We start from the raw sequence: 20000 nt of genomic DNA, 5'->3' as shown, positions 1-20000 counted from the left end.
AAGGCCTCGGCCTTAATCGTCCACGACAAACAGCTCGACGAGGCATGAAGCACCCACGGGAGCCGGAGCACGACGATGCAGAGTCTCGGTTCACAGGAGCCTGGGAAGAACATCCCGTACGGAACCCTTTACCCGAAAACATCCGAACCGCACATGCTCGCGACAGTCCTGCCGTTAGAGAATGCACCGTGCACGCGACCGAGTAAGGCCACTCAGAGACATCCATTTCCCAGGTATATGCCCCCTACGCACTTTTGGTGGCGCAACTCGCACGAACAGTCCCACCTCGACCCCGTATACAAGCTTTTTTGCCTCGAAGAGTTCGTCGGAGACGAAGAAGCAACCTTCAGTGCAACCGTAGCACTCTTTTGTGCAACCGCCCAAACAACGCCCCCTCTACCCTCTGTCGAAACACTCGGCATTGCTGCTCCCTAAGGTGAGCTTCTCCTCATAGGCAATTCCGCTCTTATCCGGTCACGTTTGTGTGCCCGAATTTCGCAAGGCAACCTCCATGGGACATGGAAAAGACTCGAGAAGAGAGCTCGCTCACGGGAGAGAGAAGCCAAGGAGACCACGAGAGTGCTGAGAGTGGGACAGCGCTGAATAGGCGGGAGAAGCCTGCGCGTATAAACGGAGATATATATCCAATTGCAACGAAGGAACGTGCCAAAGATCGAGAACAATGGCAGAAATGCTAGTAACGTGCACTTCGGGACCAACGCATCACCGGAAGACAACCGCCAAACATCGAAAGAGTCGCGATGCTCCGCAACCTACGTGCAAAGCGGTCGCACACCAGGTAAGGGAGTGAGAGCCCCAAACATAGCTGGGCGAGGCGCTCACTCCGCTCTTTAATATCTCGTTAATACCGCCAAGGAAATGGCACAAGCACACACACACAAGCATCCTCGGAAGAGGACAGTTCGAGTGACAGGTCAAATCCAAGAGTTCCGAAGACTACCTCCAGGAACAATCGGGAACAAGACCGATTACAAGTCGTCGAGTCTGTTACTGGGCGAACACGAGATGCGCACAGGAAATCGATCAGCCCTCACAATGGCCCAAGGCCAGAGATCGGACTGCTACGATTTACCCCAACAATCATCGTGCCACTCTTCGCAGAGAGGTGATAGACGCCAACGAGCCCGCGCATAGCAATCGAGGTGTAAAAAGGGCGTTGAAGGCAGGAAGCCTGGACGAAAGAGGCTACGAGGTCACCTCGAAGCGGTCTAAGAATCGGGCGCACTTGGGGCGACTACCAGTGCCAACCCCTTATCCCGCGGTGCGTCCGACACACAGAAATTTCCAAGGCGGCCAAGGAGCCTCCCCGCATAGCAATCGGGGTGTGAGGTTACGGATGCAGCATTGATAGCAATCGAGGTGGGAGGCGAAGGATGCAGAAGTGAGAGCCGAGGGATGTAGCAGAGATAGCAATCGGGGTGTGTGATGCAGAAGAGATAGCAATCGAGGTGTGCGGTGGGAAGGGCCCAGCAGCCAGAATGCATGAAGCGACGGATGAAGCAGTGATGACAACCGGGCTGTGAGGAGAGGAGGGATGCAGCCAAGAAAGCAATCAGGGCTCGAGGCAAGGGATGCATCAAGGATAGCAATCATGTTGTGAGGCGAGATTCCAAAGGCTAAACGTGAGAGGCTGCAGGGTCGACTCAGAGAGGTCTATGCATGTGAGAGGCTGAAAGCAAGGTCAACTCGGAGCGGTCTATGCATCGGGCGCGCTTGGGGCGACTACCAGTGCCAACCCCTTATCCCGCGACGCGTCCGACAAAGAGAACGTTCCAAGGCGGCAGAGGAGGTTACCAGCCGAAGGATGCAGTAGCAATAACAGGTATAGTTCCGCGGCGGCCGAGAAGACTCACCGCATAGGAATCGGGATGCGAGGCGAGGGATGCGGCGGGAAGGCCCCGACGGCTAAACGGAAGAGGCTGCAGGGCCGCCTCGGAATGGTCCAAGCATCGGACGCGATTGGGACGACTACCAGTGCCAACCCCTTATCCCGCGATGCGTCCGATACACAGATAGTTCCAAGGCAGCCGAGGAGCCTCACCGCATATCAATCGGGGTGCGAGGCGAGGGATGGGGCGGGAAGGCCCCAACGGCTAGACGGAAGAGGCTTCAGGGCCACCTCGGAATGCTCCAAGCATCGGACGCGCTTGGGGCGACTACCAGTGCCAACCCCTTATCCCGCGATGCGTCCGATACACAGATGGTTCCAAGGCGGCCGAGGAGCCTCACCGCATAGCAATCGGGGGTGCGAGGCGAGGGATGGGGCGGGAAGGCCCCAACGGCTAGACGGAAGAGGCTTCAGGGCCGCCTCGGAATGGTCCAAGCATCGGACGCGCTTGGGGCGACTACCAGTGACAACCCCTCATCCCGCGATGCGTCCGATACGAAGATGGTTCCAAGGCGGCCGAGGAGCCTCACCGCATAGCAATCGGGGTGCGAGGTGGGGGATGCGGCGAGATGGCCCCAACGGCTAGACGGAAGAGGCCACAGGGCCGCGTCGGAATAGTCCAAGCATCGGACGCGCTTGGGGCGACTACCAGTGACAACCCCTTATCCCGCGATGCGTCCGATACGAAGATAGTTCCAAGGCGGCCGAGGAGCCTCACCGCATAGCAATCCGGGTGCGAGGTGGGGGATGCGGCGAGATGGCCCCAACGGCTAGACGGAAGAGGCTGCAGGGCCGCCTCGGAATAGTCCAAGCATCGGACGCGCTTGGGGCGACTACCAGTGACAACCCCTTATCCCGCGATGCTTCCGATACGAAGACAGTTCCAAGGCGGCCGAGGAGCCTCACCGCATAGCAATGGGGGTGCGAGGTGAGGGATGCGGCGAGATGGCCCCAACGGCTAGACGGAAGAGGCCACAGGGCCGCCTCGGAATAGTCCAAGCATCGGACGCGCTTGGGGCGACTACCAGTGACAACCCCTTATCCCGCGATGCATCCGATACGAAGATAGTTCCCAGGCGGCCGAGGAGCCTCACCGCATAGCAATCGGGGTGCGAGGCGAGGGATGCGGCGAGATGGCCCCAAAGGGTAGACGGAAGAGGCTGCGGGGCCGCCTCGGAATAGTCCAAGCATCGAACGCGCTTGGGGCGACTACCACTGCCAACCCCTTATCCCGCGATGCGTCCGATACACAGATAGTTCCGAGGCGGCCGAGGAGCTGGGGGATGCGGCGAGATGGCCCCAACGGCTAGACGGAAGAGGCTGCAGGGCCGCCTCGGAATAGTCCAAGCATCGGACGCGCTTGGGGCGACTACCAGTGACAACCCCTTATCCCGCGATGCGTCCGATACACAGATAGTTCCGAGGCGGCCAAGGAGCCTCACCGCATAGCAATCGTGGTGCGAGGTGGGGGATGCAGCGAGATGGCCCCAACGGCTAGACGGAAGAGGCTGCAGGGCCGCCTCGGAATGGTCCAAGCATCGGACGCGCTTGGGGCGACTACCACTGCCAACCCCTTATCCCGCGATGCGTCCGATACACAGATAGTTCCAAGGCGGCCGAGGAGCCTCACCGAATAGCAATCGGGGTGCGAGGCGAGGGATGCGGCGAGAAAGCCCCAACGGCTAGAGGGAAGAGGCTTCAGGTCCGCCTCGGAATGGTCCAAGCATCGGACGCGCTTGGGGCGACTACCAGTGACAACCCCTTATCCCGCGACGCGTCCGATACACAGATAGTTCCAAGGCGGCCGAGGAGCCTCACCGCATAGCAATCGGGGTGCGAGGCGAGGGATGCGGCGAGAAGGACCCAACGGCTAGACGGAAGAGGCTTCAGGGCCGCCTCGGAATGGTCCAAGCATCGGACGCGCTTGGGGCGACTACCAGTGACAACCCCTTATCCCGCGACGCGTCCGATACACAGATAGTTCCAAGGCGGCCGAGGAGCCTCACCGCATAGCAATCGGGGTGCGAGGCGAGGGATGCGGCGAGAAGGACCCAACGGCTAGACGGAAGAGGCTTCAGGTCCGCCTCGGAATGGTCCAAGCATCGGACGCGCTTGGGGCGACTACCAGTGACAACCCCTTATCCCGCGACGCGTCCGATACACAGATAGTTCCAAGGCGGCCGAGGAGCCTCACCGCATAGCAATCGGGGTGCGAGGCGAGGGATGCGGCGAGAAGGACCCAACGGCTAGACGGAAGAGGCTTCAGGGCCGCCTCGGAATGGTCCAAGCATCGGACGCGCTTGGGGCGACTACCAGTGACAACCCCTTATCCCGCGATGCGTCCGATACACAGATAGTTCCAAGGCGGCCGAGGAGCCTCACCGCATAGCAATCGGGGTGCGAGGCGAGGGATGCGGCGAGAAGGACCCAACGGCTAGACGGAAGAGGCTTCAGGGCCGCCTCGGAATGGTCCAAGCATCGGACGCGCTTGGGGCGACTACCAGTGACAACCCCTTATCCCGCGACGCGTCCGATACACAGATAGTTCCAAGGCGGCCGAGGAGCCTCACCGCATAGCAATCGGGGTGCGAGGCGAGGGATGCGGCAAGAAGGACCCAACGGCTAGACGGAAGAGGCTTCAGGGCCGCCTCGGAATGGTCCAAGCATCGGACGCGCTTGGGGCGACTACCAGTGACAACCCCTTATCCCGCGACGCGTCCGATACACAGATAGTTCCAAGGCGGCCGAGGAGCCTCACCGCATAGCAATCGGGGTGCGAGGCGAGGGATGCGGCGAGAAGGACCCAACGGCTAGACGGAAGAGGCTTCAGGTCCGCCTCGGAATGGTCCAAGCATCGGACGCGCTTGGGGCGACTACCAGTGACAACCCCTTATCCCGCGACGCGTCCGATACACAGATAGTTCCAAGGCGGCCGAGGAGCCTCACCGCATAGCAATCGGGGTGCGAGGCGAGGGATGCGGCGAGAAGGACCCAACGGCTAGACGGAAGAGGCTTCAGGGCCGCCTCGGAATGGTCCAAGCATCGGACGCGCTTGGGGCGACTACCAGTGACAACCCCTTATCCCGCGACGCGTCCGATACACAGATAGTTCCAAGGCGGCCGAGGAGCCTCACCGCATAGCAATCGGGGTGCGAGGCGAGGGATGCGGCGAGAAGGACCCAACGGCTAGACGGAAGAGGCTTCAGGGCCGCCTCGGAATGGTCCAAGCATCGGACGCGCTTGGGGCGACTACCAGTGACAACCCCTTATCCCGCGATGCGTCCGATACACAGATAGTTCCAAGGCGGCCGAGGAGCCTCACCGCATAGCAATCGGGGTGCGAGGCGAGGGATGCGGCGAGAAGGACCCAACGGCTAGACGGAAGAGGCTTCAGGGCCGCCTCGGAATGGTCCAAGCATCGGACGCGCTTGGGGCGACTACCAGTGACAACCCCTTATCCCGCGACGCGTCCGATACACAGATAGTTCCAAGGCGGCCGAGGAGCCTCACCGCATAGCAATCGGGGTGCGAGGCGAGGGATGCGGCGAGAAGGACCCAACGGCTAGACGGAAGAGGCTTCAGGGCCGCCTCGGAATGGTCCAAGCATCGGACGCGCTTGGGGCGACTACCAGTGACAACCCCTTATCCCGCGACGCGTCCGATACACAGATAGTTCCAAGGCGGCCGAGGAGCCTCACCGCATAGCAATCGGGGTGCGAGGCGAGGGATGCGGCGAGAAGGACCCAACGGCTAGACGGAAGAGGCTTCAGGGCCGCCTCGGAATGGTCCAAGCATCGGACGCGCTTGGGGCGACTACCAGTGACAACCCCTTATCCCGCGACGCGTCCGATACACAGATAGTTCCAAGGCGGCCGAGGAGCCTCACCGCATAGCAATCGGGGTGCGAGGCGAGGGATGCGGCGAGAAGGACCCAACGGCTAGACGGAAGAGGCTTCAGGGCCGCCTGGGAATGGTCCATGCATCGCACGCGCTTGGGGCGACTACCAGTGACAACCCCTTATCCCGCGACGCGTCCGATACACAGATAGTTCCAAGGCGGCCGAGGAGCCTCACCGCATAGCAATCGGGGTGCGAGGCGAGGGATGCGGCGAGAAGGACCCAACGGCTAGACGGAAGAGGCTTCAGGGCCGCCTCGGAATGGTCCAAGCATCGGACGCGCTTGGGGCGACTACCAGTGACAACCCCTTATCCCGCGACGCGTCCGATACACAGATAGTTCCAAGGCGGCCGAGGAGCCTCACCGCATAGCAATCGGGGTGCGAGTCGAGGGATGCGGCGAGAAGGACCCAACGGCTAGACGGAAGAGGCTTCAGGGCCGCCTCGGAATGGTCCAAGCATCGGACGCGCTTGGGGCGACTACCAGTGACAACCCCTTATCCCGCGATGCGTCTGATACACAGATAGTTCCAAGGCGGCCGAGGAGCCTCACCGCATAGCAATCGGGGTGCGAGGCAAGGGATGCGGCGAGAAGGACCCAACGGCTAGACGGAAGAGGCTTCAGGGCCGCCTCGGAATGGTCCAAGCATCGGACGCGCTTGGGGCGACTACCGTTGCCAACCCCTTATCCCGCGATGCGTCTGATACACAGATAGTTCCGAGGCGGCCGAGGAGCCTCACCGCATAGCAATCGGGTTGCGAGGCAGATTATTGGGAAGGGAACCCCCTGGGATGCGGCTCAAGCAGTGCCCAAAGGGACTGGAATGCGGAATCACATCGAGAGACCCAAATGCTATACGAGGGCTCAAATCGAATTATCGATTTGGCCACGACATGGACGCATCGGAACGACTACCTTTGCCGAACCACTCGCAATTGCATCCATACCGAAACCAATAGACATTTCCGTTAGAGCCCTCGCATAGCATTCGGGAATCTCGCATGCCCCTCTAAATCGACCAATGCTGGCGCTCAACGAAAATCCGAGCGCTACCACCGTTCGAGCGCCAGCATTGGTCGAGTTAGAGGGGCACGGGGGAGAATGCTCCAGTCAACACCTCCCCTATATAAGTTATTTGTCCGATTCTCGCACAACCGTAGTCTGCCTCGTCGAATCAAACAACGGTCCCAGATTCCGACTTCCGTTCCGTAGAGACCCAAAAGCTAGATGGAGGCTCGCAAGAAAGAGAGTCGGCGCATAGCAATCGGGTTTCTCGAACGTTTAGGGACCGAGCTCACTTGCGGATAGGGCAAAATCCGCCAAGCAACCCAAAAGCTAGACGGGGGCTCGAATCGAATCGCCTAGGCGGCCACAACAACGACGTGTTGGATCGACTACCAGTGCCAAACCATTCAGCAAGACTAGTCTGTGTCGAGGCCGGATAGAGATTCTCAGAGAGCGCCCGTATAGCATTTAGGAGACCTGCCGCGTCCCTCACACTCGACAAATGGTGGTGCACGTTTATAAATCCGAGCGATCCCAACCCTTTCAAGCACCAACATCGGTCGAGATAGAGGGGCACGGAGGGGGCTGCGTGAGACAACACAGTCCCCTATATAAGTTATTTGTCCGATTCTCACACATCCGAAGAATGGTCATCAAATCGGACAACAGCCCAAACTTCCGACTTCCGTCCCAGAAAGCCCAAGAGCTATCTAAAACGTTCATGGCCGGAACTCGATCGCGGCTATACCAGTCCGCCAAGCAACCCAAAAGCTAGACTGGAGCTCTAGTCGAATCACCTCTGTGGCCATTGCAAGGACGTGTTGGAGCGACTACCATTGCCGAACCATTCCGCAGGTCGAGTCCATACCAAGGCCGCATAGAGATTCACGATGAGCTCCTGCATAGCAATCAGGAGACTTGCCGTGTCCATCACAATCGATAAATCCTGGTGCAAGATTTTTGCATCCGAGCGCTCCAACCAGTCGAGCACCAGCATCAATCGACATAAACGGGCACGGGGGGAGGATGCTCGAGAACACTACCTCCCCTATATAAGTTATTTGTCCGATTCTCAAGCAGCCGAAGTCTGGTCATCGAATCGGGTCAAAGACCACAACTTCCGACTTTACCCACAATGCAAGTCATCGAATCGAACATCGGCCCCCGAGTCGGACTCCATGCGTATGTCAGGTCATCGGACCCAAATTCCGCCTTCCTGCGCATGGCGGGCCATCAATATCAACTCGGTCATCGGACCCAAACTCCGCCTTTCTGCGCATGGCACGCCTTCAAATCGGTCATCGGACCCAAATTCCGCCTTCCTGTGCATGGCGGGCCATCAACATCAACTCGGTCATCGGACCCAAATTCCGCCTTTCTGCGCATGGCACGCCATCAACTCGGTCATCGGACCCAAATTCCGCCTTCCTGCGCATGGCAGGTCATCGGACACAAATTCAGACCTCGCCAATATGCCTACGTATCGAATCGGTCATCGGACCCAACTTCCGACTTCATCCATACTGTAGGGTCTTTGAGGTTGGCGCGGTGCGCTCAACCCGGGGAGTCGACCCATCGAAGCATACACCTCCCCTATATAAGCTATTTGTCCGATTCCCACACCTGTGTAGTTTGCACCTCTGACCAGGACATCGACCCCAACTTCCGAACTCGACTGCAACGACGGCACCAGCGCCTTGGTGCGCACCTTGCGACGCACAGTCCCAACATTCGCCTTCCTGCACATGGCAGGTCATCGGACCCAAATTCCGACCTCGCGAGTATGCCTACATATCGAATCGGTCATCGGACACAACTTCCGACTTCATCCATACCGTAGGGTCTTTGAGGTTGGCGCGGTGCGCTCAACCCGGGGAGTCGACCCAACGAAGCATACACCTCCCCTATATAAGCTATTTGTCCGATTCCCACACCTGTGTAGTTTGCACCTCCGATCAGGACATCGACCCCAACTTCCGAACTCGCCTGCAACGACCGAACCAGCGCCTTGGTGCGCACCTTGCAACGCACAGTGCCAACATTCGCCTTCCTGCACATGGCAGGTCATCGGACCCAAATTCCGACCTCGCGAGTATGCCTACATATCGAATCGATCATCGGACCCAACTTCCGACTTCATCCATACCGTAGGGTCTTTGAGGTTGGCGCGGTGCGCTCAACCCGGGGAGTCGACCCAACGAAGCATACACCTCCCCTATATAAGCTATTTGTCCGATTCCCACACCTGTGTAGCTTGCACCTCCGATCAGGACATCGACCCCAACTTCCGAACTCGACTAAAAAGACCGCACCAGCACCTTGGTGTGCACCTTGCAACGCACAGTGCCAACATTCGCCTTCCTGCACATGGCAGGTCATCGGACCCAAATTCCGACCTCATGAGCATACCTACTAATCGAATCGGTCATCGGACCCAACTTCCGACTTCATCCATACCGTAGGGTCTTTGAGGTTGGCGCGGTGCGCTCAACCTGGGGAGTCGACCCATCGAAGCATACACCTCCCCTATATAAGCTATTTGTCCGATTCCGACACCTGTGTAGTTTGCACCTCCGCTCAGGACATCGACCCCAACTTCCGAACTCGCCTGCAACGACCGAACCAGCGCCTTGGTGCGCACCAAAAGTGCGCACTTTTGGAGGGCACTTTTGTGCGCTCCAAAGGTGCGCACTTTTGGAGGGCACTTTTGTGCGCTCCAAAGGTGCGCACTTTTGGAGGGCACTTTTTGGAGGGCACTTTTGTGCGCTCCAAAGGTGCGCACTTTTGGAGGGCACTTTTTGGAGGGCACTTTTCTGCGCTCCAAAGGTGCGCACTTTTGGAGGGCACTTTTTGGAGGGCACTTTTCTGCGCTCCAAAGGTGCGCACTTTTGGAGGGCACTTTTTGGAGGGCACTTTTCTGCGCTCCAAAGGTGCGCACTTTTGGAGGGCACTTTTTGGAGGGCACTTTTCTGCGCTCCAAAGGTGCGCACTTTTGGAGGGCACTTTTGTGCACTCCAAAGGTGCACACTTTTGGAGGGCACTTTTTGGAGGGCACTTTTCTGCACTCCAAAGGTGCGCACTTTTGGAGGGCACTTTTTGGAGGGCACTTTTGTGCGCTCCAAAGGTGCGCACTTTTGGAGGGCACTTTTTGGAGGGCACTTTTGTGCGCTCCAAAGGTGCGCACTTTTGGAGGGCACTTTTGTGCACTCCAAAGGTGCGCACTTTTGGAGGGCACTTTTCCTGCGCTCCAAAGGTGCACACCTAGGTGAGCACCTTCGACCACACCTTGTAGCACACCAAACTCTGACTTTCGACTTCATCCGCAATGCAGGGTCTTTGAGGTTGGCGCAATGCGCACAACCAGGGGAGTCGACCCATCAAACCCAACACCTCCCCTATATAAGCTATTTGTCTGATTCTCATACATGCGTAGCCTGCAGGAGCAATTAGGACATCGACCCCAACTTTCGGCTTCTAAACGAAAACAAGGTCTTTGAGGTTGGTGTAATGCGAACAACTAGGGGAGTCAACCCATCAAACCCAACACCTCCCCTATATAAGCTATTTGTCTGATTCTCATACATGTGTAGTCTACAGGAGCAATTAGGACATCGACCCCAACTTTTGACTTCTTAACGAAAACAAGGTCTTTGAGGTTGACGTAATGCGCACAACCAGGGGAGTCGACCCATCAAACCCAACACCTCCCCTATATAAGCTATTTGTCCGATTCTCATACATGTGTAGCCTACAGGAGCCATTAGGACATTGACCCCAACTTTTGACTTCTTAACGAAAACAAGGTCTTTGAGGTTGGCGTAATGCGCACAACCAAGGGAGTTGACCCATCAAACCCAACACCTCCCCTATATAAGCTATTTGTCTGATTCTCATACATGTGTAGCCTGCAACAACGATTAGGACATCCACCCCAACTTCTGAATTCGTCTGCGTTGACCGCACCAAAGGTGCACGCCTTGGTGCTCACCAAAATCCGACTTCCGACTTCTTCTGCTATGCGGGGTCTTTGAGGTTGGCGCAGTGCGCACAACCAGGGGAGTCAACCCACCGAATGCAACACCTCCCCTATATAAGCTATTTGTCTGATTCTCATACATGCGTAGACTGCAGCAATGATTAGGACATCCACCCCAACTTTTGACTTCTTAAACAAGACAGGGTCTTTGAAGTTGGTGCAGTGCACACAACCAGGGGAGTCGACCCATCAAACGCAACACCTCCCCTATATAAAGCTATTTGTCCGATTCTCATACGTGTAGTCTGCAGCAGCGATTAGGACATCGACCCCAACTTCCGAATTCGTTTGCATTGACCGCACCAAAGGTGCACGCCTTGGTGTGCACCTTGGAGTGCACTTTGGTGCTCACCTCGGTGCACACTTTGGTGTGCACCTCGGTGTGCACCAAAGGTGCGCACCTTGGAGCGCACCAAAGGTGTACACTTTGGAGCGCACCACATAGGGTCTTTGAGAGGTTGGCGCAGTGCGCACACCAAGGTGGGTGTTGAGGTGCGTGCCGAGGTGGGTGGGTGCTAGGGTGCGCTCCATGGTGGGTGCCAGGGTGGGTGCGTGCTAGGGTGGATTCCAAAGAGGGTCATAGGGTGGGTGCCAAGGTGGGTTGGTGATATAGTGGGTTCAAAGGTGGGTACTAGGGTGGGTTCCAAGGTGGGTCACAAGTTGGGTGCCAGGATGCGTGGGTGTTAGGTTGGGTGCCAAGGTGGGCTCCTGCGTGGGTGGGTGCTAGGGTGGGTTTCAAGGTGGACGCGAGGGCGGGTGCCAAGGTGGGTAACAAGTTGGGTGTTAGGATGGGTGAGTGCTAGAGTGGGTGCCAAGGTGGGTGGGTGCTAAGGTGGATGCCAAGGTGGTTCACAGGGTGGGTGGGTTCTAGGGTGAGTTCCAAGGTGGGTCACAGGTTTAGTGCTAGGGTGCGTGTCAAGGCGGGTGTCGAGGTGCCTGGGTGCTAGGGTGTGGATGCCAATGTGGGTCATAGGGTGGGTACTAGGGTGGGCTGCAATGTGGGTGCCAAGGTGGGTAACATGCTCGGTTGGTTCTAAATTGGGTGTCAGGGTGGGTGTGCACCCACCTTGCCCGAGGTGGGTGCCAAGGTGCCAGTGTGGGTGGGTGCTAAGGTGGATGCCAAGGTGGGTGAGAAGGTGGGTGATAGGTTGAGTGGTAGGATGGGTGGGTGCCAAGATGGGTCACAGGGTGGGTGCAAGGGTGGGTAGGTGCTAGGGTTGGTGTCAGGGTGGGTGGGTGCTAGGTTGGGTTCCAAGGTGGGTGCGAGGGTGAGTGTCAAGGTGGGTCACAGGTTAGGTGCTAGGATGGGTGAGTGCTAGGGTGCAAAGGTGCCAGGGTGGGTGCTAGGATGGGTCGATGCTAGGGTGAGTGGCAAGGTGGGTCCACAAGTGTCAAGGTGGGTGCCGAGGTGGGTGCCAACTTGGGTTCCAAGGTGGGTGCCAAGTGGGCGACTGCTATGGTGGATGCCAAGGTGGGTCACGGGGTGGGTGCCAAGTTGCTAGGTTGTGTTCCAAGGTGGGTGCCAACGTGGCTGCTAGGGTGCGTGGGTTAAAGGGTGTGTCACAACGTGGGTGCCAGGATGGGTGCGCACCCACACTGGCCAAGACGGGTGCAAGGTTGGGTTCCAAGCCCGGTCACAGGCTGGGTGCTAGGATGGGTGGGTGCCAAGGTGGGCACCAGGGTGGGTGCACCCACCCTGGCCAAGGTGGGTCACGGGGTGGGTCCTAGGGTGGGTAACAGGGTGGGTACTAAGGTGCGTGCCAAGGTGGGTCATGGGGTGGGTGCCAAGGTGGGCACCAGGGTGGGTGTGCACCAACCCTAGCCAGGGTAGGTCACGGGGTGGTTGTCGGGGTGGGCGTCAAGGAGCCAAGGTGGGTGGCAAGTAGCCAAGTTGCGTGCCAAGGTGGGTGTCGGGGTGGGTGCCAAGGATCCAAGGTGGGTGCCAAGGAACCAAGGTGGGTGTCTGGGTGGGTGCCGAGGTGGGAGCCAGGGTGGGTCCCAAGGTGAGTGCAAAGGTGGGTGCCAGGGTCAAGGTGAGTGCCAATGTGGGTTCCAAGGTGCCAGGGTCAGGGTGAGTGCCAATGTGGGTTCAAAGGTGCTAAGTTGGGTGCGAGGTTGGGTGCGAGGGTGGGTGGGTGCCAAGGTGTGCTAGGTGGAAGCCCGGGTGGGTCGGCATCCCATGGGTGTCGAGTTGGGTGCCTGATGGGTGCTTCTTGTCAAGTTTTAGTCGTCGGGACTCATTTCGAGCCTTAGAGGTCGTTTCTTGTCCGGTTGCCCTGTCTTCGACCTGGGAACCCAATTTTGGTCCTCGGGTCCCATTTTTTTTTGTCTCGCATCCCACTTTTGGCCTGTGGCCTTTTCGGGGTCGATTCTCGTTTTGGGCATCAGAGCATGTTTCTTCTCCTAAAACCCAATATTTGTTTATTAAGTCTCGGAACACATTTTTGTTCTCGTGGACCCATCATGGGTCTTGGAACGCATTTGTGGTCCTTGGGTCCCATTTTGCATCCCGAAACTTGTGTTTTGGTGCTTGATCCCTATTTTGGGTGCCCACCTTGCACCAAGTGCGCACCCGGGGCAAACCGAGCGCCTTGGTGCACCGGGGCAAGATCGAGCGTGCACCCGAGGCGCCCCGAACATGCACCAAGGTGCACTCGGCCCACATGTGAGCGCAGGTCGTTGCGCCCGAGGTGGTGTGTGGGCACCGCGTTGCAGACGGGACACTGCACGCACACGACGCCCCGTCCAGGTGCACGCACGTAGGCCGGGCCGGGTGCACACCCGACGCCCTAGCAAGGTGCGCGCACCCGGGCAGGGCTCACACTTGGCGAACGGGGCGCACTTCGCGAGGGAGGGTGTGCACCTCGACGGGGGTGGGTGGCCGGGGTGGATTCGCACGTGGGTCGCGGTTTGCTAAGTACACACTGCGACAAGCTCATAACGGGTGCGATCATACCAGCGTTAGTGCACCGGATCCCATCAGAACTCCGCAGTTAAGCGCGCTTGGGCCGGAGTAGTACTAGGATGGGTGACCTCCCGGGAAGTCCCGGTGTTGCACCCTTTCTTAGTTTTTCGCCGGGCGTCGCAATGCTATTTGAATAAACCTTTTGCCCGTTTGCGTTCTCGTCGGGGCCGGGCCGGGCCGGGGTGCGCTGCCCGCACTACCGCGCGCGCGGGGGCGACACCGAGCGCGCACCCGAGGCGCCCCGAGCACACAGGCCACGGTGCAACCCGGGCGTTGTGCGCGCACCCCGGTGCGCCCGAGGTGCTGCGCGCGCACCCAGGTGAAATCGGTGTGCACCTCGGCCAGTGCGCGCTCGGTCGAGTCGCGCACGTTGGCCAAGGTGCACGGTGATGTTTCTTACTCTAAGGTTCCGCACCAGACGCCCGGGACAGGTGAGCGAAGCTGGGCGGGGCCGGGTGCGCGGCCGGGGCAGGTGCACGCAGCTGGAGAGAGCTTTGGAGCACACCAGAGGTGCGCACCTTGGAGCACACTTCGGAGCGCACCAATGATGCGCTCCATTCAAAAGTTTCCTGAAAAGGCAAAAAAAGTTGAGATTATAGAATTTCCCACTTGAGAGATTGTAAAAAAAAAAAATTTAAAATGAAGGAAACGCGGGTGCCAAGGTGTGCGCGCCCGGGTGCGCAGCCCAGCCAAGGTGTGCGCACCAAGGCGCCCACCCTGGCGAAGGTGCACGCAAGGTGCGCACCCGAGGCAAACCGGACAATTAACCCAACTTTCGACTTCGCGCGCACCTGCGCACCTTGGAGCGCACTTCGGAGCGCTCCTTGTTGCGCACCAATCTTGGGCACCTCGGAGTGCACCATGGCGCCCACCAAGGTGCGCACCCGGGGCAAACCGAGCTCCGACTTCGTGCGCACCTTGGAGCGCACGAAAGGTGCGCACCATGGCGCCCACCAAGGTGCGCAGCCCAGCCAAGGCGTGCGCATCAAGGTGCGCACCCTGGCGAAGGTGCGCACCCGGGGCAAACCGAGCTCCGACTTCGTGCGCACCTTGGAGCGCACAAAGGGTGCGCAACCCAGCCAAGGTGTGCGCACCCCGGGCAAACCGAGCTCCGAATCGTGCGCACCTTGGAGCACACTTCGGAGCCCTCCTTGGTGCGCACCGATGTTGCGCACCTCGGAGCGCACCCGGGGAAAACAATGCAATTAACCCGACTTTCGACTTCGTGGGCACCTCGGAGCGCTCTCGGGTTCGCACCTCGGAGCACACCGAGGTGCGCACCTTTGATGCGCTGCCTTCACCAATTTCCAGAAAAGGCAAGAAAACATTGAGAAGGTGTGCGCACCGAGGTGCCCACCCTGGCGAAGGTGCACGCGAGGTGCGCACCCGGGGCAAACCGGGCTCCGACTTCGTGCACGCCATGCTGCGCACCTTGGAGGGCCATGGTGCGCACCTTGGAGCACACTTCGGAGCGCTCAATGGTGCCCAACCCAGCCAAGGTGCCCACCGCGGCGAAGGTGCACGCGAGGTGCGCACCCGGGGCAAACCGGGCTCCGACTTCGTGCACGCCGCACCTTGGAGCACACTTCGGAGCGCTCCTTGGTGCGCACCAGGGCGCGCAACCCAGCCGAGGTGCCCACCCCGGCGAAGGTGCACGCGGGGTGCGCACCCGAGGCAAACCGGGCTCCGACTTCGTGCACGCCATGGTGCCCACCGCGGCGAAGGTGCACGCGAGGTGCGCACCCGGGGCAAACCGGGCTCCGACTTCGTGCACGCCGCACCTTGGAGCACACTTCGGAGCGCTCCTTGGTGCGCACCAGGGCGCGCAACCCAGCCGAGGTGCCCACCCCGGCGAAGGTGCACGCGAGGTGCGCACCCGGGGCAAACCGGGCTCCGACTTCGTGCACGCCATGGTGCCCACCGCGGCGAAGGTGCACGCGAGGTGCGCACCCGGGGCAAACCGGGCTCCGACTTCGTGCACGCCGCACCTTGGAGCACACTTCGGAGCGCTCCTTGGTGCGCACCATGGTGCCCACCAGGGCGCGCAACCCCGCCGAAGGTGCACGCGAGGTGCGCACCCGGGGCAAACCGGGCTCCGACTTCGTGCACGCCGCACCTTGGAGCACACTTCGGAGCGCTCCTTGGTGCGCACCAGGGCGCGCAACCCCGCCGAAGGTGCACGCGAGGTGCGCACCCGGGGCAAACCGGGCTCCGACTTCGTGCACGCCATGGTGCGCACCAGGGTGCCCACCGCGGCGAAGGTGCGCACCCGGGGCAAACCGGGCTCCGACTTCGTGCACGCCGCACCTTGGAGCACACTTCGGAGCGCTCCTTGGTGCGCACCAGGGCGCGCAACCCAGCCGAGGTGCCCACCCCGGCGAAGGTGCACGCGAGGTGCGCACCCGGGGCAAACCGGGCTCCGACTTCGTGCACGCCATGGTGCCCACCGCGGCGAAGGTGCGCACCCGGGGCAAACCGGGCTAGGACTTCGTGCACGCCGCACCTTGGAGCACACTTCGGAGCGCTCCTTGGTGCGCACCATGGTGCCCACCAGGCCGCGCAACCCAGCCAAGGTGTGCGCACCAAGGTGCACGCGAGGTGCGCACCCGGGGCAAACCGGGGTCCGGCTTCGTGCACGCCGCACCTTGGAGCACACATCGGGGCGCTCCCGGGTTCGCACCGGCGTTGCGCACCGTGGTGGGCACCTCGGAGCGCACCGTGGTGGGCACCTCGGAGCACACCAAGGTGGGCAGCGAGGTGCGCACCTTTGATGCGATGCCTTCACTAATTTCCATAAAAGGCAAAAGAAAACGAGATTTTAAAATTTCCGTTTTGAAAGATAGTGAGAAAAAGGGAATGCTGGTGCCATCTTGAGCCCGCCCTGGTGCGCAGCCCAGCCAAGGTGTGCGCACCAAGGTGCCCACCCTGGCGAAGGTGCGCGCCCGGGCAATTAACCCAACTTCCAACTTCGCGCGCGCCAGGGTGGGAGCGCACCCAACAACCGGGCCTGGGAAGAGCCAATGCGAGAAACCCCACCAAACGCTCTGACAAAAAAAGAGGGGGCGCTCCAGTAACCCCGCTTCGGAGCGCACCCTGGGCAAACCCAGCCAGGGTGCCCACCCCGGCCAAGGTGCAGGCGAGGTGCGCACCCGGGGCAAACCGGGCTCCGACAACGTGCACGCCGCACCTTGGAGCACACTTCGTAGCGCTCCCGGGTGCGCACCTCAGAGCACACCAAGGTGGGCAGCGAGGTGCGCACCTTTGATGCGCTGCCTTCACTAATTTCCAGAAAAGGCAAAAAAAAGAGGAGATTTTAAAATTTCCGTTTTGAAAGATAGTGAAAAAAACGGAACGCGGGTGCCATCTTGAGCCCGCCCGGGTGCACAGCCCAGGTAAGGTGCCCACCCTGGCAAAGGTGCGCACCCGGGCAATTAACCCTACTTCCGACTTCGTGCGCGCCAGGGTGGCAACCGGGCCTGGGAAGAGCCAATGCGAGAAACCCCACCAAACGCTCCGACAAAAAAAGAGGCGGCGCTCCAATAACCCCGCTTCGGAGCGCAGCCGGGGCAAACCCAGCCAAGGTGCCCACCCCGACGAAGGTGCACGCGAGGTGCGCACCCGGGGCAAACCGGGCTCCGACAACGTGCACGCAGCACCTTGGAGCACACTTCGAAGCACTCCCGGGTGCCCACCGGCGTTGCGCACCGTGGTGGGCAGCGAGGTGCGCACCTTTGATGCGCTGCCTTCACTAATTTCCAGAAAAGGCAAAAAAAAATGAGATTTTAAAATTTCCGTTTTGAAAGATAGTGAAAAAAACGGAACGCGGGTGCCATCTTGAGCCCGCCCTGGTGCGCAGCCCAGGCAAGGCATGCGCACCAAGGTGCCCACCCGCGGTGCACACCCGGGGCAAACCGGGCTCCGACTTCGTGCAGGCCGCACCTTGGAGCACACTTCGGAGCGCTCCTTGGTGCGCACCATGGTGCCCACCAGGGCGCACCCGGGGCAAACCGGGCTCCGACTTCGTGCACGCCGCACCTTGGAGCACACATCGGAGCGCTCCCAGGTTCGCACCAGCGTTGCGCACCTTTGATGCGCTGCCTTCACTAATTTCCAGAAAAGGCAAAAAAAAACGATATTTTAAAATTTCCGTTCTGAAAGATAGTGAAAAAAACGGAACGCGGGTGCCATCTTGAGCCCTTCCTGGTGCGCAGCCCAGGCAAGTTGTGCGCACCAAGGTGCCCACCCTGGCGGAGGTGCGCGCCCGGGGCAAACCGGGCTCCGACTTCGTGCACTGCATGGTGCCCACCAAGGCGCGCAACCCAGCCAAGGTGCCCACCGCAGCGAAGGTGCACGCGAGGTGCGCACCCGAGGTGCACACCCGGGGCAAACCGAGCTCCGACTTCGTGCACGCCGCACCTTGGAGCACACTTCAGAGCGCTCCTTGGTGCGCACCAGGGCGCGCAACCCAGCCAAGGTGCTCACCCCGGCGAAGGTGCACGCGAGGTGCGCACCCGGGGCAAGCCGGGCTCGGACTTCGTGCACGCCGCACCTTGGAGCACACATCGGAGCGCTCCCGGGTTCGCACCAGCATTGCGCACCTTTGATGCGCTGCCTTCACTAATTTCCAGAAAAGGCAAAAAAAAAAAAAAAACGAGATTTTAAAATTTCCGTTTTGAAAGATAGTGAAAAAAACGGAACGCGGGTGCCATCTTGAGCCCGCCCTGGTGTGCAGCCCAGGCAAGTTGTGCGCACCAAGGCACCCACCCTGGCCAAGGTGGGTCACGGGGTGGGTCCTAGGGTGGGTAACGGGGTGGGTACTAAGGTGCGTGCCAAGGTGGGTCATGGGGTGGGTGCCAAGGTGGGCACCAGGGTGGGTGTGCACCAACCCTAGCCAGGGTAGGTCACGGGGTGGTTGTCGGGGTGGGCGTCAAGGAGCCAAGGTGGGTGGCAAGTAGCCAAGTTGCGTGCCAAGGTGGGTGTCGGGGTGGGTGCCAAGGATCCAAGGTGGGTGCCAAGGAACCAAGGTGGGTGTCTGGGTGGGTGCCGAGGTGGGAGCCAGGGTGGGTCCCAAGGTGAGTGCAAAGGTGGGTGCCAGGGTCAAGGTGAGTGCCAATGTGGGTTCCAAGGTGCCAGGGTCAGGGTGAGTGCCAATGTGGGTTCAAAGGTGCTAAGTTGGGTGCGAGGTTGGGTGCGAGGGTGGGTGGGTGCCAAGGTGTGCTAGGTGGAAGCCCGGGTGGGTCGGCATCCCATGGGTGTCGAGTTGGGTGCCTGATGGGTGCTTCTTGTCAAGTTTTAGTCGTCGGGACTCATTTCGAGCCTTAGAGGTCGTTTCTTGTCCGGTTGCCCTGTCTTCGACCTGGGAACCCAATTTTGGTCCTCGGGTCCCATTTTTTTTTGTCTCGCATCCCACTTTTGGCCTGTGGCCTTTTCGGGGTCGATTCTCGTTTTGGGCATCAGAGCATGTTTCTTCTCCTAAAACCCAATATTTGTTTATTAAGTCTCGGAACACATTTTTGTTCTCGTGGACCCATCATGGGTCTTGGAACGCATTTGTGGTCCTTGGGTCCCATTTTGCATCCCGAAACTTGTGTTTTGGTGCTTGATCCCTATTTTGGGTGCCCACCTTGCACCAAGTGCGCACCCGGGGCAAACCGAGCGCCTTGGTGCACCGGGGCAAGATCGAGCGTGCACCCGAGGCGCCCCGAACATGCACCAAGGTGCACTCGGCCCACATGTGAGCGCAGGTCGTTGCGCCCGAGGTGGTGTGTGGGCACCGCGTTGCAGACGGGACACTGCACGCACACGACGCCCCGTCCAGGTGCACGCACGTAGGCCGGGCCGGGTGCACACCCGACGCCCTAGCAAGGTGCGCGCACCCGGGCAGGGCTCACACTTGGCGAACGGGGCGCACTTCGCGAGGGAGGGTGTGCACCTCGACGGGGGTGGGTGGCCGGGGTGGATTCGCACGTGGGTCGCGGTTTGCTAAGTACACACTGCGACAAGCTCATAACGGGTGCGATCATACCAGCGTTAGTGCACCGGATCCCATCAGAACTCCGCAGTTAAGCGCGCTTGGGCCGGAGTAGTACTGGGATGGGTGACCTCCCGGGAAGTCCCGGTGTTGCACCCTTTTTTAGTTTTTCGCCGGGCGTCGCAATGCTATTTGAATAAACCTTTTGCCCGTTTG

At 59.9% G+C, this 20000-nt stretch overlaps 2 non-coding genes across 2 annotated transcripts; both read left to right on the top strand.

Annotated features, from left to right (window-relative positions):
* The first annotated feature begins 13790 nt into the window (after positions 1-13790).
* Positions 13791-13909, top strand: LOC131871154 (5S ribosomal RNA). Its single transcript, XR_009369428.1, has one exon. It is a non-coding gene; the product is annotated as a 5S ribosomal RNA (ribosomal RNA).
* A 5915-nt stretch (positions 13910-19824) lies between these two features.
* Positions 19825-19943, top strand: LOC131871133 (5S ribosomal RNA). The gene has a single exon (XR_009369407.1). It is a non-coding gene; the product is annotated as a 5S ribosomal RNA (ribosomal RNA).
* The last annotated feature ends 57 nt before the right edge of the window (positions 19944-20000 follow it).

This window comes from Cryptomeria japonica, unplaced genomic scaffold (assembly GCF_030272615.1).
Source record: "Cryptomeria japonica unplaced genomic scaffold, Sugi_1.0 HiC_scaffold_374, whole genome shotgun sequence".
In the NCBI taxonomy this organism is placed as follows: domain Eukaryota; kingdom Viridiplantae; phylum Streptophyta; class Pinopsida; order Cupressales; family Cupressaceae; genus Cryptomeria; species Cryptomeria japonica.
Note: the sequence above shows the minus strand (reverse complement) of the source record. Positions and strands in the feature narration are given on the sequence as shown.